This window comes from Ciconia boyciana, chromosome 3 (genome assembly GCF_034638445.1).
Source record: "Ciconia boyciana chromosome 3, ASM3463844v1, whole genome shotgun sequence".
Taxonomy (NCBI): domain Eukaryota; kingdom Metazoa; phylum Chordata; class Aves; order Ciconiiformes; family Ciconiidae; genus Ciconia; species Ciconia boyciana.
The window spans coordinates 10,559,956-10,573,786 of NC_132936.1; the positions used below are offsets into that span (position 1 = coordinate 10,559,956).

At 40.1% G+C, this 13,831-nt stretch overlaps 1 long non-coding RNA gene across 3 annotated transcripts in view; it reads right to left on the reverse strand.

Moving 5' to 3' along the window:
- The window catches only part of LOC140649953 (uncharacterized), a 48,605-nt gene that overhangs the window by 3,743 nt on the left and 31,031 nt on the right, over positions 1–13,831 (reverse strand). For 2 of the 3 annotated variants that reach the window (XR_012041805.1, XR_012041806.1), the window contains 3 exons: positions 10,892–10,992; positions 7,013–7,205; positions 4,024–4,546 (listed from right to left, as the gene is read on the reverse strand). This is a non-coding gene — a long non-coding RNA (uncharacterized lncRNA). Of the gene's footprint in view, positions 1–4,023; positions 4,547–7,012; positions 7,206–10,891; positions 10,993–13,831 lie in introns of those variants that run through there. The other variant, XR_012041807.1, reaches the window with a different exon arrangement.

Consider the following 13,831-nt stretch of genomic DNA (forward strand, 5'->3'; position numbering starts at 1 on the left):
GCTTGCATATTCTCTCACTCTCCATCTTTTCATTTTCTGACCAGCTGGATAAATGTTGATAACATGGTAAATATTCCTATTTTTAAAAAAAGCTCCATACCTCAAGGATGTGCATTTATAGGATTATTGGACTTCTTCATGACATAATATATACTCTTCTGCCAAAGGATGGACTTGATGTGAAAGCCAAATTTTAACTGGAAACACCCATGTTTTTGCAGCAGCAGAATGCCACACACTGTGTGTGGGAAGACTCTTGTCCAAGTCGGCCTTGCAGGGATTACTGAAATATGAATGCTGTTCCTAAAGAACTGCACTTGAAAATACTCTGCTGATCACTTGTATAGTTGTGGATTAGTTTGATTAAAAATACACATAGGCATCCATCCTCTGGATAAGTGGAGTACGTAGTAGAAACAGGATGCCAGAGATACGTAGATTCTTCCAAACTGGTGTTTCTGGTGCTGCTATTTACATTATAACCATCATCACAGAGTTTCACTTTCAAAGATCACACCCATAAATCAAAGCCAAGCATGCTCAATTTGTTCACCGCTGCCAGTAATGAATCTCAGTCTTAACTCCAAGCACGGATTGTCTTCTCAGAATAAACCAACAAAATTCTTTTATTTCAAACTCAGTTATGACCACAATATTTTGCACCTGCAGCGATAAAGGGGCCTAAGAAAGCCATTTTTCCCTGAGAAAGCAGCTCCCACTATGGCAAAGGGAGGGAAGATCCGTTTACATGAGTGAACGAGGAGTAGGCAGGTGTGGGCAGGGACAGGTCTCTGACTCCCCTTACCCCGAATGGCCCAAACAAGTTGGCCACAGGATCAATGACAGCATGTAAGAGTCCATTTTTTCACACAGAAAGAGGTAACATCTCTTCCTTCTGAGCAGGAATAAGCTTTCAGTCCCCTAATTGCCACGTGTACACACATTTGTGTGCATTGGTGTGTACCCCTGTAAGGATGGAATTTGCTTAAGGTCCAGAAGACGCCTTAGCACTGACGTTTCAATTTTTGCTCATCAAAAGGCACCTTCCAACAGCTTCTCCTCTCACTGTTTCCATTCTCTTGCAGCTTTCAGGCCTAGGAGACCAACAACCAGACACTGGAAAGCATTTCAACAAAATGTTTACTAATGCAAAAAAACTAGCAGGAAGCCATGCATTTTTATGTAATGCCCATGAACTCAAATCAATGAAACTTTCAGTTCCTCTATAAACATTTCAGCCAGCTCTGAGCAATACACAGCTGACACTTCCTTTACTCCAGGAAGCACTAACCAGCAACAAAGGTTTCAGTCCAAACTATTACGTTAATAGAGCAACAATAGAGCGTTGTGCCATCTAGCTAACTTCTAAAGGTCCGCTCATTGCCACACCTGGCAAGGCAGTTTTCACTGATGCTGCTTACGCTGCAAAGACAGAAAATTCTGGGGTCATCGGGGTAAACTATGGAGCTGACAGGCAAAGGAGAAGGACTTCTGCTCTAAAGGTCTAAGCAAAGCACTGATGGTTCTGTTTGAGTCTCTAAAAGTTTACTGTCCCCCACGTTTTTGAATTTTCAGTAGAAGCTAAAGTTTTTCAGCCCTATCCTTAACCACTCCACAAAAACAGTGGGGGATCGACTTGGCTTAACTTACATGAAGGGAACAGGGCTAGCTTTCCAACCTGGCAGTGTCTCTCTGCTTGCTGAAGCCAAGTGTGCTGCCAGCAAGCCCCAGGTGTGTGCCACATGAGCAGGTGAAGAAAATAAAAAATGTTTATGTGCATTGCGATGACAGTTCTGAGTCCATATAAAGCATAATACATGACAAGGAGCGTGGTTATCCCAAGATACTAACATTCCTCATGTGCACAAACAGGCAGAAATCCAAAGGCACTATGCCTTCATCTTCTTGGAAAATTAATTGGACTGTTTCTCTTTTGCATGAATTTTTATTTTATTTTTTTAAAAGTTGATTTGTTTTTTCTGCTAAACTTTTTTTTTTTTTAATACATTTTAATTTTTCTCAAAATAAGCAGCAAGGAACTGCTTTACGAGAAGACAGGATCTCATACTGCATTTACACAACTGCATCAATTTAAGTGAGATCAGAATCAAGCACAGACAGGTCCTTTCAAAACCACTAATTAAACCACCCTTTGAAACCAAAGTTTAAATTGGAACTGTCCCTGTGACGAAACCCTCCATGCTTATATAGCTCAAACAAGAAAGATCTAACACACAGCTTCCTTTGAGACAGCAACGAAGCTGGTGAAGGGTCTGGAGCACAAGTCTGATGAGGAGCGGCTGAGGGAACTGGGGTTGTTTAGCCTGGAGAAAAGGAGGCTGAGGGGAGACCTTATCGGTCTCTGCAACTACCTGAAAGGAGGTTGTAGCGAGGTGGGGGTCGGTCTCTTCTCCCAGGTAACAAGTAATAGGACAAGAAGAAATGGCCTCAAGTTGCACCAGGGGAGGTTTAGATTGGATATTAGGAAAAATTTCTTCACAGAAAGGGTTGTCAAGCATTGGAACAGGCTGCCCAGGGAAGTGGTGGAGTCACCATCCCTGGAGGTATTTTAAAAGATGTGTGGATGTAGTGCTTAGGGACATGGTGTAGTGGTGGACTTGGCAGTGTTAGGTTAACAGCTGGACTTTATGATCTTAAGGGTCCTTTCCCACCTAAATGATTCTATGATCCTATTCTATGTGACACTCCACCAACTTGTAGGAAGTGTCCCAAGTTGATAGTCCGTTGATAAAAAGCTTACGTACAACGAAAGCAAAGTGAACTTTATGATAAAAAAGGAATCTTCTTGCCCTGTGTTCCTATGAGAGGAGGCAAGAGGTTTTTTTCTTTAAAGAACCATTCTGATTATATTTGTGGTGTATCTTATCTTGAACAAAACCTCTTCTCTTGGGCAAATGGGAATTTATATCATATGAACACCAACATCTATCCTTGTCCTGGTTTCAGCTGAGATTGAGTTAATTTTCTTTAGAGTGGCTGGTATGGGGCTATGTTTTGGATTTGTGCTGAAAACAGTGTTGATAATACAGAGATGTTTTAGTTGTTGCTGCACTAGTCAAGGACTTTTCAGCTTCCCATGCTCTGCCAGGTGCAGAAGAAGCTGGGAGGGGACACAGCCAGGACGGTTGATCCAAACTGACCAAAGGGCTATTCCATACCACATGACGTCATGCGCAGCATATAAAGCTGGGGAAGAAGAAGGAAGGGGGGACATTTGGAGTGATGGCGTTTGTCTTCCCAAGTAACCATTACGCGTGATGGAGCCCTGCTTTCCTGGAGATGGCTGAACACCTGCTTGCCCATGGGAAGTAGTGAAGGAATTCCTTGCTTTGCTTTGCTTGTGTGCACGGCTTTTGCTTTCCCTATTAAACTGTCTTTATCTCAACCCTCGAGTTTTCTTACTTTTGCTCTTCCGATTCTCTCCCCCATCCCACCAGGGGGGAGTGAGCGAGCGGCTGCGTGGTGCTTAGTTCCTGGCTGGGGCTAAACCACGACAATCCTCTAACGCACATTCTATCAAATTAAAAAGAGTGATATTAAAAATATATGGTAGATACAGCAGAAATACAACAACGAGCAGACCAGACCACCATAGTCTCTTTGGTACTTATATGACTCTACGAACAGTGAGCGAGAAAGAGATAAAGATGCTTTACATGTGACATGAGGAGATGCAGTGTCATATATTAAACCTCGGGATATTTATATACCAAACTATTTCAGTTTGGTACATGCTGAAACTTTCTGTTAGGGTTAACAAGAAAATCACAAATGCATTACCCAACTAATTCAGATTCTAAAATGGCGTTTTGGAGTTGAAGATAATGTTTGTTGTTAGGTATAGAAGAATCTTTCTTTTCTTTACCTTAAAGTATATTGTGAGATTTTTTTAAAGTATGCAATAGTCATACACCTGCTTGATTCAATGCCTGTTTCCAATATGCTTGTTGGCATGGGGGTGTGTGTATGTGCGTGAGTGAAGGCAAAAGAGAGCGCAAAAGAGCATGTGTATGGGTATGTTTCTCTCTTATCTAAGCAGGGACCTAAATTTCAAGCACAAGAATGGGATCATACTAGGTTTAAGTTGAACAACAGAAAACAAAACTGGCCTCTTAAGATTTTATTACCATCTTCACTTTTAAAAAAGGAATATCCTTTAAATTGTAATCTACAAAGTAAATGGAGTATATATATCTAGAACTGTATCTTTTTTAGAAACATGAAACAGCCCTACAGTTCAGATTGGGAGGTAGAGAGCTAGTGGCTTCCAACCAAATGAGTTACTAGCTACATTCTGTTTCCTGAACATGCACTGGCTGCTCTGCTCTGTGGATTGTTACCAGCTTCAGCATTTTTTAAATATTTCCCATTACCCTTTATTTGATTTTTTATGCTTCCCCTCATAAACCCTGTAAGCAGATTAATTGTGCCTGTGATGTTTGTTTGTAAGTACAGCTGCTCTTCCTTCCAGTTTTTTTACAATTGTGATGTCTCGAAGATATCCTCATAAAACTGACGGGTGGATCTGCAAACAGAGTTTTATCAGAAAGGAAATCCAGATTAAAGTTATTGGAGAAAACATTTGAGTAATGCTCAATGTTAAAAAAAAAAAGCACACAAGAAAATTTTAAAAATCCATAACTTCAGCTACATGTTTATTATATATACTAAATACTGTTAGTCCTGTAGTTTACTTTGTTCAGAATACACCATATACAGTTCTGGTAAAGTAGGATGTCTTAGAACAAATAATAAATCCAACCTCAAGACTCTAAGAGTAATACTAATTGGTTCAGGGGCTGTCATGCTGTACCTCCAACAAGTGCTATATTTCAGGATTCTTTTGGTTATTAGTTGGAAAGGATGGGTGAGGTTTCAGACCAAAGCAATTGCTAACTATAAAATCAGATCAAATAAAGGCTTCAATTTGAAAGAGCACCTTTAAAGTCCATTTGTGAGATACACTGTTCAGCTGTTAAATGTCTTGTAAATTTTCCAAGAACTTTGGTGAGCTTTCTTCATAAAATCTATATTATTTTCATTGAAGATTAATGATAGGCTTATTAAAAAATCAAAAACTTGGAGAGGTTTTCTGTGATTATGAGCAAGGGTCATCACACTACATTACTTTGGAATGTTTTTATAAGCTTTGTCAGTAGAACTACATTTTAAAAAAATCTACAGACCAACTTTTTCAAGTCTGTTTTTCATTTTCAAAGGATATAATCTATTTTTTCTCTTTCATTTACAAGTACGTGCACAATAGCAAAATATTCTCAGTTCCATCCACGCAGTATCATTGGATCTAATTTCATTATCATTTGTAACTGAGCAACCATGGTCAAATCGACATGGCTACGCAGGTATAAGACAGGAAGGATTTTGCCTGTAGACTAGCACAGGTCTGCACGTTGCAAATGAAGACAGAGCATGTACAGAGGGAAAACAGACCCTGATCCTCCATTTCATGGCACAGAGATGGGCTGCTGCCCTGTATTGGTCTTACCCAATGCAGGATAAAGGGTGCAGAGTCCCATCTGGCTGCCAGAGGGGATTTGTGTTTCAGGATGGAAAACTTTCATAAAACAAACAAGAAACACTTTGGGGTTACTACAGGTAGTAAGGAATGCCACAGGAAGCAACCAACATGAACCAGGGAACGAATACGCCTGCCTGTCCCTTGACAGATGATCAGGGTGCGGTGCTTTCAGCGCTTGCTGCGGTACTTTGCTTCTTTTCCTACAGAGTAAGAAGTAGTATTGACTACTGTCATGTGGTAGAGCTAAGCAACAAAACAAACAGAGAAGTCCAGGACGGGGGTCTGGTTAGTGACCTGACTTCTCCTTGTTCCCTGCCTCCATGATGGAGGAGGGGATTACTCTGCCTTTACTAGGCAGCTGTCTACAACTGTTGTCTCTCTCTGTTTAAATGGACTCAGGAATCAGAAAGTGTTTTAGGTAAAAGCATAAGCCAAGTTTTCCACAGTGCCCAGTTTGAGATATTCTAAAAGAAGTTGAAAGTCAAGAAAGTCAGCTCCTCTAAGACATCAAAAATGGGCACTCAAAATGTAATTAGCTACCTAAAAGTCCTGGGCACAGTGGCCTGGGTTCATGCCATACTGGGGCAGCACAGTCATGAATGGGATTGGTTTTGCCTTTGCCCATCAGTCAGTGCAGAGAGGTATCTACAGAAAGCAATTCAGGTCTTAGAGAGCAACTCACATGCTGGAGGAGACCGAATTACTCCTGGTGGTGCCTATTTCTCCAGTAATGAGAAAGAGAACAAACTGTGGCTGTGATCCTAACTCAGGCACCTTAATTCGGTTACCTGAATCCAGGCCTCTGTGTTTAAATATCTTTCTTTAAATGTATGTAACTTAAGTAACCACCTGTAATGGTATGCATGTTTTTAAACAAATTCTTAAAGTGCAAAGTCATCAATCATTGCTACAGAGTGCAACATTCGACAAAGAATATAATTTAAAATAAAGACTTCTATCACTTTTACACAGAGGCAAATTAGGACTGAAATGGTAGAAGTACACTGGATCATTTTTGGCAATTCCTATAAGCAATGGTGTCAGGATACCATGTCCTGTTGCTAAGTATCTGAGCTTGAAATCAAGGAAGAAGCATAAATATCCTAAAATATTTTTCTACAAAAAAAAGCAGCATTGCTGGAATCTGTTCGCTCTCTGAGAAAACCCTGTAGTCATCAAGATACCCATGCAAACAGCCCTTCCCAGATTGCCAAAATCGAGGAGAGGAAAGTTGTTAAAGATATTTGAAAGAGGAAAAACGCAGATGTAAACCATGGTTATGTTAAATCTGTGCTGTTTTAGAGGACACACAACTTTTGTTAGCTTAATAATTAATAAAAAACTTATCTATTAGATTAAAATTCCTGAAAATACCCCCACTGTTATGCCTGCCCTTATTCAAGGATCTCTCTCCCCCAGTGTGAGGAACTGCGTGCGCTTTTCGATTTTTACCTTTCCCTGTCCATGTTGCTGCTCTTCCTCTCCACGTACCGGGGTTTTCCTCTCTTCCCCAAGCCATGCCGTTTGTGCATGTTCTCCTCTGTTCCTCCTCTCCTCCAAACCAAACACTCTGCGATGCTCAGCTCCATCTGACCCAGGAGCCTGCGTGCCCCTTCTCTGGCCCATGGCAAACGCACAGTGGAAGCTGGAAATAAAATCATCTCCATTACACAACTGGTTCTTCAGGCTCTTCCTTCTGTTCCATAACTGTTAGGTACTTCGCAGCAAAGACAGCAAGGAACAACTTTTAAGATGTCTAGTACCTGCCTGTTTTTTACATGAAATCAGTAACATTCTGTCTATTCACGCCGAGCAAATTCCTTGAAATTTTGGAATTCATTAGGTACAGCATTTACACATCAGCATATGAGAGACAGAAGCAGAAAAATGCCATCAGCTAGAGGAGCAACACCTTATGAATGTTAAACTTCAATTCACATACAATTATTTGCATACCAGGCCTAGAGATATGGATCAAATTTGTTGCCTTTTATGAAGCATGGCTCAGTTGACAAATCTTATTCTAAAAACTATAAAAGCACAAGAAACAAAAATGCCACTATTTCCACTTTGGAGATATTTAACTGAAACAAGGAAGACAAAACCTCTTAGCTAAGGTCACACAGCTTTTCTTAGACTACTGAATTAAAGAGTGCCTGGGCATGTGCCTAGCACCAGAACATGATTGTTTGCACCATCACTCTGTCAGATGGTCCCTGGTATAGTTTTGGTCTGGGCCAGCTAATACTCCTCCAGAACTGTTCACAAGCACGCTTCAGGCGTTCGCATGGGTCAGGGACTATTGCCTGTAAGTAGTTTTATTATGATGTCCTGCTCCAGACAATAAGAGAGTGGAAGGGTGTGGATGTGAGCTAGGCCATGCCAGCTGGTCTCGGTGATAGGAAATGGGTGCCAGCTGCATTTGGTTTCCCAGTTAGAGGCACGGCCGCAAAGGAACAGTGACAGCCATAAGACTTGAACAGATTCAACTCTCTATACATCTGAAATATGCAACTGTATTCACTTTCACGTCTAAAATCTACACCTCTGACCAAAAACTGAGTGTTCTGTTGCTTCCCAAACGCAAAACACCAAATAAAAACTAAGATAAAGTCTCACACATCGGCTAGTCTTCTAATTACCTGCTAATAATTATGCTGCACAGTTCTCCATCAGCGTGGCTATTGCAATGACAATTCATAATGACATGCGTATTTCCTAATACTTCCATGCTGACATTCAGTGATGTTCAATCTGCAGAAGTTTTTCCTGTCTCCATCACTGCCGAGTTAGGAGCAAACTCCTGACAGGTTCCTAGGGACTGCAAAAGGCAGGCAATTGTGGAAGAGGTGCTGGGGTCCTGTACCTTTGCAGCCACCTTCATGGTCTTCTCCTTGGTGACACTAATCCCTGCAAAAGTGACAATAGCCTGTGGTTGTCATGCCAATTTAGTTATTACGGTGGTGGACTCTGAAAGCTAGAAGGCACCAACCTATTATTAACCCTAGTCACATAGCGCAGCAATCATTTTGAGTTACTACCAACCTAAGCCAGATTTGAACTGCTGACCAAGAAGTGAAAGGCTTTGTATCTTATTACCAATATCCTAAATCATCCAGCCTCCCCTGCAACTATAGTTTTTGGATTATTATGTAGGAACAATAATAGAATACCCCATAAACAGGTTCTTTAGATATTCAAACATGTCAGGTTGTACTTTCTACATTTTCAGATAATTGTGGAGTAAATATTTGTTAAATGAAGTATTTTACATCTGTCTTGGACCAAAGCGATCTTTCTGTCAGTAATACCACTGAACACTTGTAAAAGTATGCCGGCCATTACAGAGTTATGCACTCTTGGCAAATACAGTCTTTGAACTCATGTTACTGTGCTGCCAATAAAAAATATGTTCTTTTTTATCAACTGGATGTCTTTCAATTATACAATCATTGTCTGACAGAAAAGCAGTTGAAATAGATTTTAAAAAATCCTTTTTTTTAATTTCACACCAGTTGGCAAAAGGTTGACATTTGTTTGCCTAACTCTCAAAGAGACATTTGGTGTAGTTCAACAGTACAGAGAAAATACTGTATAAAGATCAAAAGGAAAAAAGCATGTACACTTTCCTATGAAAGACAACACATGCTCCTTGCAGAAGGAAATGCTTCATTTCTTTCCCATACATCAGAGCTAGTCCTTCACCTCATCATTATGTTCATCTGCAGTCAAAGTAAATGGTGCTGGAGCTGGAGGCCTGGGCTGACCAATGTTTTCATAACCCATTTTAATCCTATAGAACACCAAAAGCAAACATCTAAAAAGCAACTGTGCTCGTAACCCCGGTCTGTTAGAATAAAATAGCTGGTTCAGTCTAAACTGCCATTATACAGACACTCATATACACAGCCTAATTCAGACTACACTTAAAATTGCTAAATTATCCTTCCTATCACTGTAATCACTGAAACTCAGTGAAATTACTTTTCAAGGAGATAATAGCATTCAAAACACTCACCACCACCTATTCAGAACCACACAAGGGTAGTGAAGGTAGAGAGAAAGAAGAGGGAAAGTCTCCAGAAGCCCAAGACAGCCAGCTCTCTTCCTGCCTCTGCTGCGATGCATGGGAAAACTACTTCTTTCTTCATACCACTGTCTTTTGCTCATGGCAACATTCCCTAGAGAAAGGAATAGTTACTTGATCCACCTATAGGTGTGGGAGAGGAAGATGCTGTAGTTGAAACAGAGGCAAGTCTGAAGGAAGGATGGGTAGAAGGAGTAGGCTGAATATACTTGGGATTGCTAAGAGACATGTATGTTAAGGAGACTATATGATCAAAACTGCTTCACACAAAGACCTGGATTCACTGAGGGCTGAAGCATATATCCTTTATGTCTTTAGAGTTGTCTTTAGACAACTCTGATATCAAAACTTCTAACCCTGACAGAATATTTTTGTGGTTCTGATTCAGGATTTATAAAACTCTGGACCCAGGCACGTCTTGGTATGAGAGAGAGAGATTTGAAGGTGGTGTAAGCATTCTGTAACACATGTAGCACATGACAACTCCCAGGTAGCAGTAGACACTCCAGAAATCAGAATTTACAGAGAGCTGTTCACTCCACCTAAGCCCTGAGTCCTCCTTTGAATATGCCTGTCTATTTCTATTGCATAGAACAGAAACTGTAGGACAACTAAAAACTGTAGGACAACTTTTGGCAACTGGATTCCTAAATTAAGCATATCAGTAAAATGCCTGTAATTAGACAAGATGAAGCTGAACCCTAGACTAACAGTCATCCATGAAGAACAATTAATCCCACCTACCTAAAATACCCACATTACCTCTGACCCTGCCTATTTCATTGTCTTGTATAGACAGAGATTATAGATTACTATATTTATTTTTGAAATATTCATCTTAAACTGTCTTGTTGACAAGAGAAATACACTCCTTCAGAGAATGATTCACTTAACTTAGAGGTCTGTTTTGGTAATTGCATCCTAAAAGTCTCTGTTCCTCTCCACTGACTATAGGAGGAATTTTGATGATTTGCTCAGACTTGTCTGCATTATAGCTACCTACATTTGGCTATATGAATGCTGTCCGAGGTATCTACATCGTTTGACAGGAGGCTTGTGGAATTTAAAAAGCCAGAATCACATCACCTGATCCTCCTCAAATAACATACTGCAGCTCTGCCAATAAATCTACAGCCATAAAGGGCCCAGCTCCAAACTTTTCCTCATTCTTATAACTTCTCCGTAACTAAAAAACTTTTCCATCCTTGTAATATACTTGTGTCATGAATCACCGGAGATCCTACCTGTCTTGTTTCTTTTATGGCATTTGCTGTGAGGCAGGCTCCTTGATAATACAGCCCTCTGTTCTGCACAGCTCAGTGGTCCAAATGGATGCAGCGGTCACCTGAATGATTAGACCAAACAATTAATTAATGATTAGGCATGTTCCTTCTACAACAACTCAGCACAAAAGCTCAAATACACTATGGAAAATAGAAAAAGTATCACACTGTGTTCTGATCCATTATGTCTTCTACAGGCACTTTCCATACTTTACACATTAGATATGAGATGCTCTGATGATGGAAAGAGAAAAGATACAAATGCAGAGCATAATCCTGCCAGGTGGTGAAAGGCGTTGGGCATCCAGTGAGGTTTTATAGCTAATGATAACTACGGACATTCTGCATCCATCAAGACTAAGTTCATATGAAATGTGCTTTATCTGTATCTGTTATCTGTATAACTTGTGTGCACATCGTCACCAGGTTCCAGGGGAACAGAATCTCCCCAAGAAATTGTCTTTCCAAGAAACACACAATAGAAATGCTACTTCAAGTTTTTAATATCCGTCATTTTGAATAGCGAATTGACCTGAATAAATTTAATGTTAGTGAGATATACAATCTCTGGAATGAGGTTTCTTTTCACTTTATCACTGAAAAAGTTTTATTATACTCTGGCTTGCAATGTCAACCCTCAAATAAAGGCAAAATGTGCCAATTTTTGAATGAAAAATATTAATTATGAGCAACAACTCAGGTGAATTTTTTAATGTATTTTACCAATGAAAACAAAGGAGAGCAAAAGTCAAGTAAATGGACATTTTTTAACATTGCTATATTTCTGGCTGTTCGCCAACTTTAATAATCTAACCTCTGTTTAAATTAAAATATCGTGTCAGCTTTTAATACAAACCCTACATGAGTTGCAAATTCACAATATGTGTTAAGTCTAAAAAAATCATCATCTATCATTGCACTATTTCAGCAGTGGCAGCTGGGTGTTTTTAAAAGGTTCCTATGAACACAGATCTTAGTTTAAATGTAATATTATGTTATATTACTCACACTTGAACTGACCTTCATAAATATAAAATCCTTACAATTATAAGTCCTGACATTTAATACTTTCCTGGAGACTAAGCGGGACCATGTTACATTATAAGGTCACTTGTCATTTGCAGCTTTTAGAGAAACTTATCATTTTAATGAAGACACTAACTCAGACACATACAGTAATGCAATTGTGGACAAACATACTTCAGATTGGCTCAAGGGTGCATATTCTCACTGCACCATACAGCACTGAAAGACTTTAGAAATGCCTTACTAGTTCACTGCCCATCTGTATTAACAAGCAGCATATGCTTTGCATTGTTACCATAGGTGTTACCCACGTAGGCCGCCAAAAAGGACTGTTGTGGTTTAACCTGGCAGGCAGCTAAACACCATACAGCCATTCGGTCACTCCCCCCCAGTGGGATGGGGGAGAGAATCGGGAAAAAAAAAGTAAAATTCATGGGTTGAGATAAAGACAGTTTAATAGGACAGAAAGGAAGGGAAAATAACAATAATGATGATAAAAGAATATACAAAATAAGTGATGCGCAATGCAATTGCTCACCACCCACTGACCAATGCCCAGCCAGTTCCTGAGCAGCAATCGCTGCCCCCTGGCCAACTCCCCCAGTTTCTATACTGAGCATGGTATGGAATAGCCCTTTGGCCAGTTGGGGTCAGCTGTCCTGGCTGTGCCCCTCCCAGCTTCTTGCTGGCAGGGCACGAGAAGCTGAAAAGTCCTTGACTAGTGTAAGCACTGCTTAGCAACAACTAAAACATCAGTGTGTTATCAACATTATTCTCATACTGAATCCAAAACTCAGCACTATACCAGCTACTAGGAAAAAAAAGATTAACTCTATCCCAGCTGAAACCAGGACAATAGGAAATGACTTAAGTGGTCCTAGTGAACACTGAAGGGTTAACCCTTCCTGCTCTGCTGGGATGAAACTAAGAGGCTTTCCCAAAGGGCTGCTCTTCCCCAAGCAGTAAGCAAGGAAGCTGCTCTTGCTCACATAACCATTCAGCCAAGCAACTGCACAAAACATCAGATTGATCCAAGAATGTGTTGCACCCACAAGCATAAATTATGCCACTCTAAGTGTTTTACTGAGCCACCTACACCCTAGGCTCCCTCTAGAGTGAATGGCAACTTAGAGGCATCTCTGGGCAGCAATTCAACCCAGCTAAGAGTGGAACACCTTGAAGAAAAGACTGAAAATTCTAGCAAAAGCAAAGGCAAAACATGGTTAATTTCAACGCATGCACACTTCATCTTACTTTGACCCCAGACCTGTTGCAATGCCTATAATATTCAGGTCCAGATGACAACAGAACAACAGTGGAAGAAAGAGGGAATGTTTTCTTTCTTGAATGCTCCACAATTCAGATCTTCCTAATATAAACTCACGCCCAGGTTTCTGATTCTGTATTTGCATTTGCTTCTGTATTTGTGGGAGAAAATAGTGCAATACCCACAACAAGTAAGTATGTTAGTTATGTTATGTTATGTTATGTTATGTTATGTTATGTTATGTTATGTTATGTTATGTTACGTTACAAGCAATGAAGAATATGGTAGAACCACAAATACAAATAACCAACACACTAGAACTAAAAATGTCATGCCAGATTGCCTCTTCAAGGTGCCCTTCTACAGCAGATATTATAACATTTGTGAAACTTTCTACTATACACCTGCTTTTTTATAGATCAACTTTCAAACAATATTAACCTTCACTCAGCAAAAGGCTCCCCCAAAACCCAGCTACTAAATAGATGTATGGTATGAGACGACAGAGAGAGAGAAATTACCTAAAGAGAAGAATAAGAGATCAGTATTTTTCAAACAATTTTCTTTGCTTTCCAGACTTTCATCTACCACCAATAACAAGAGTGGAA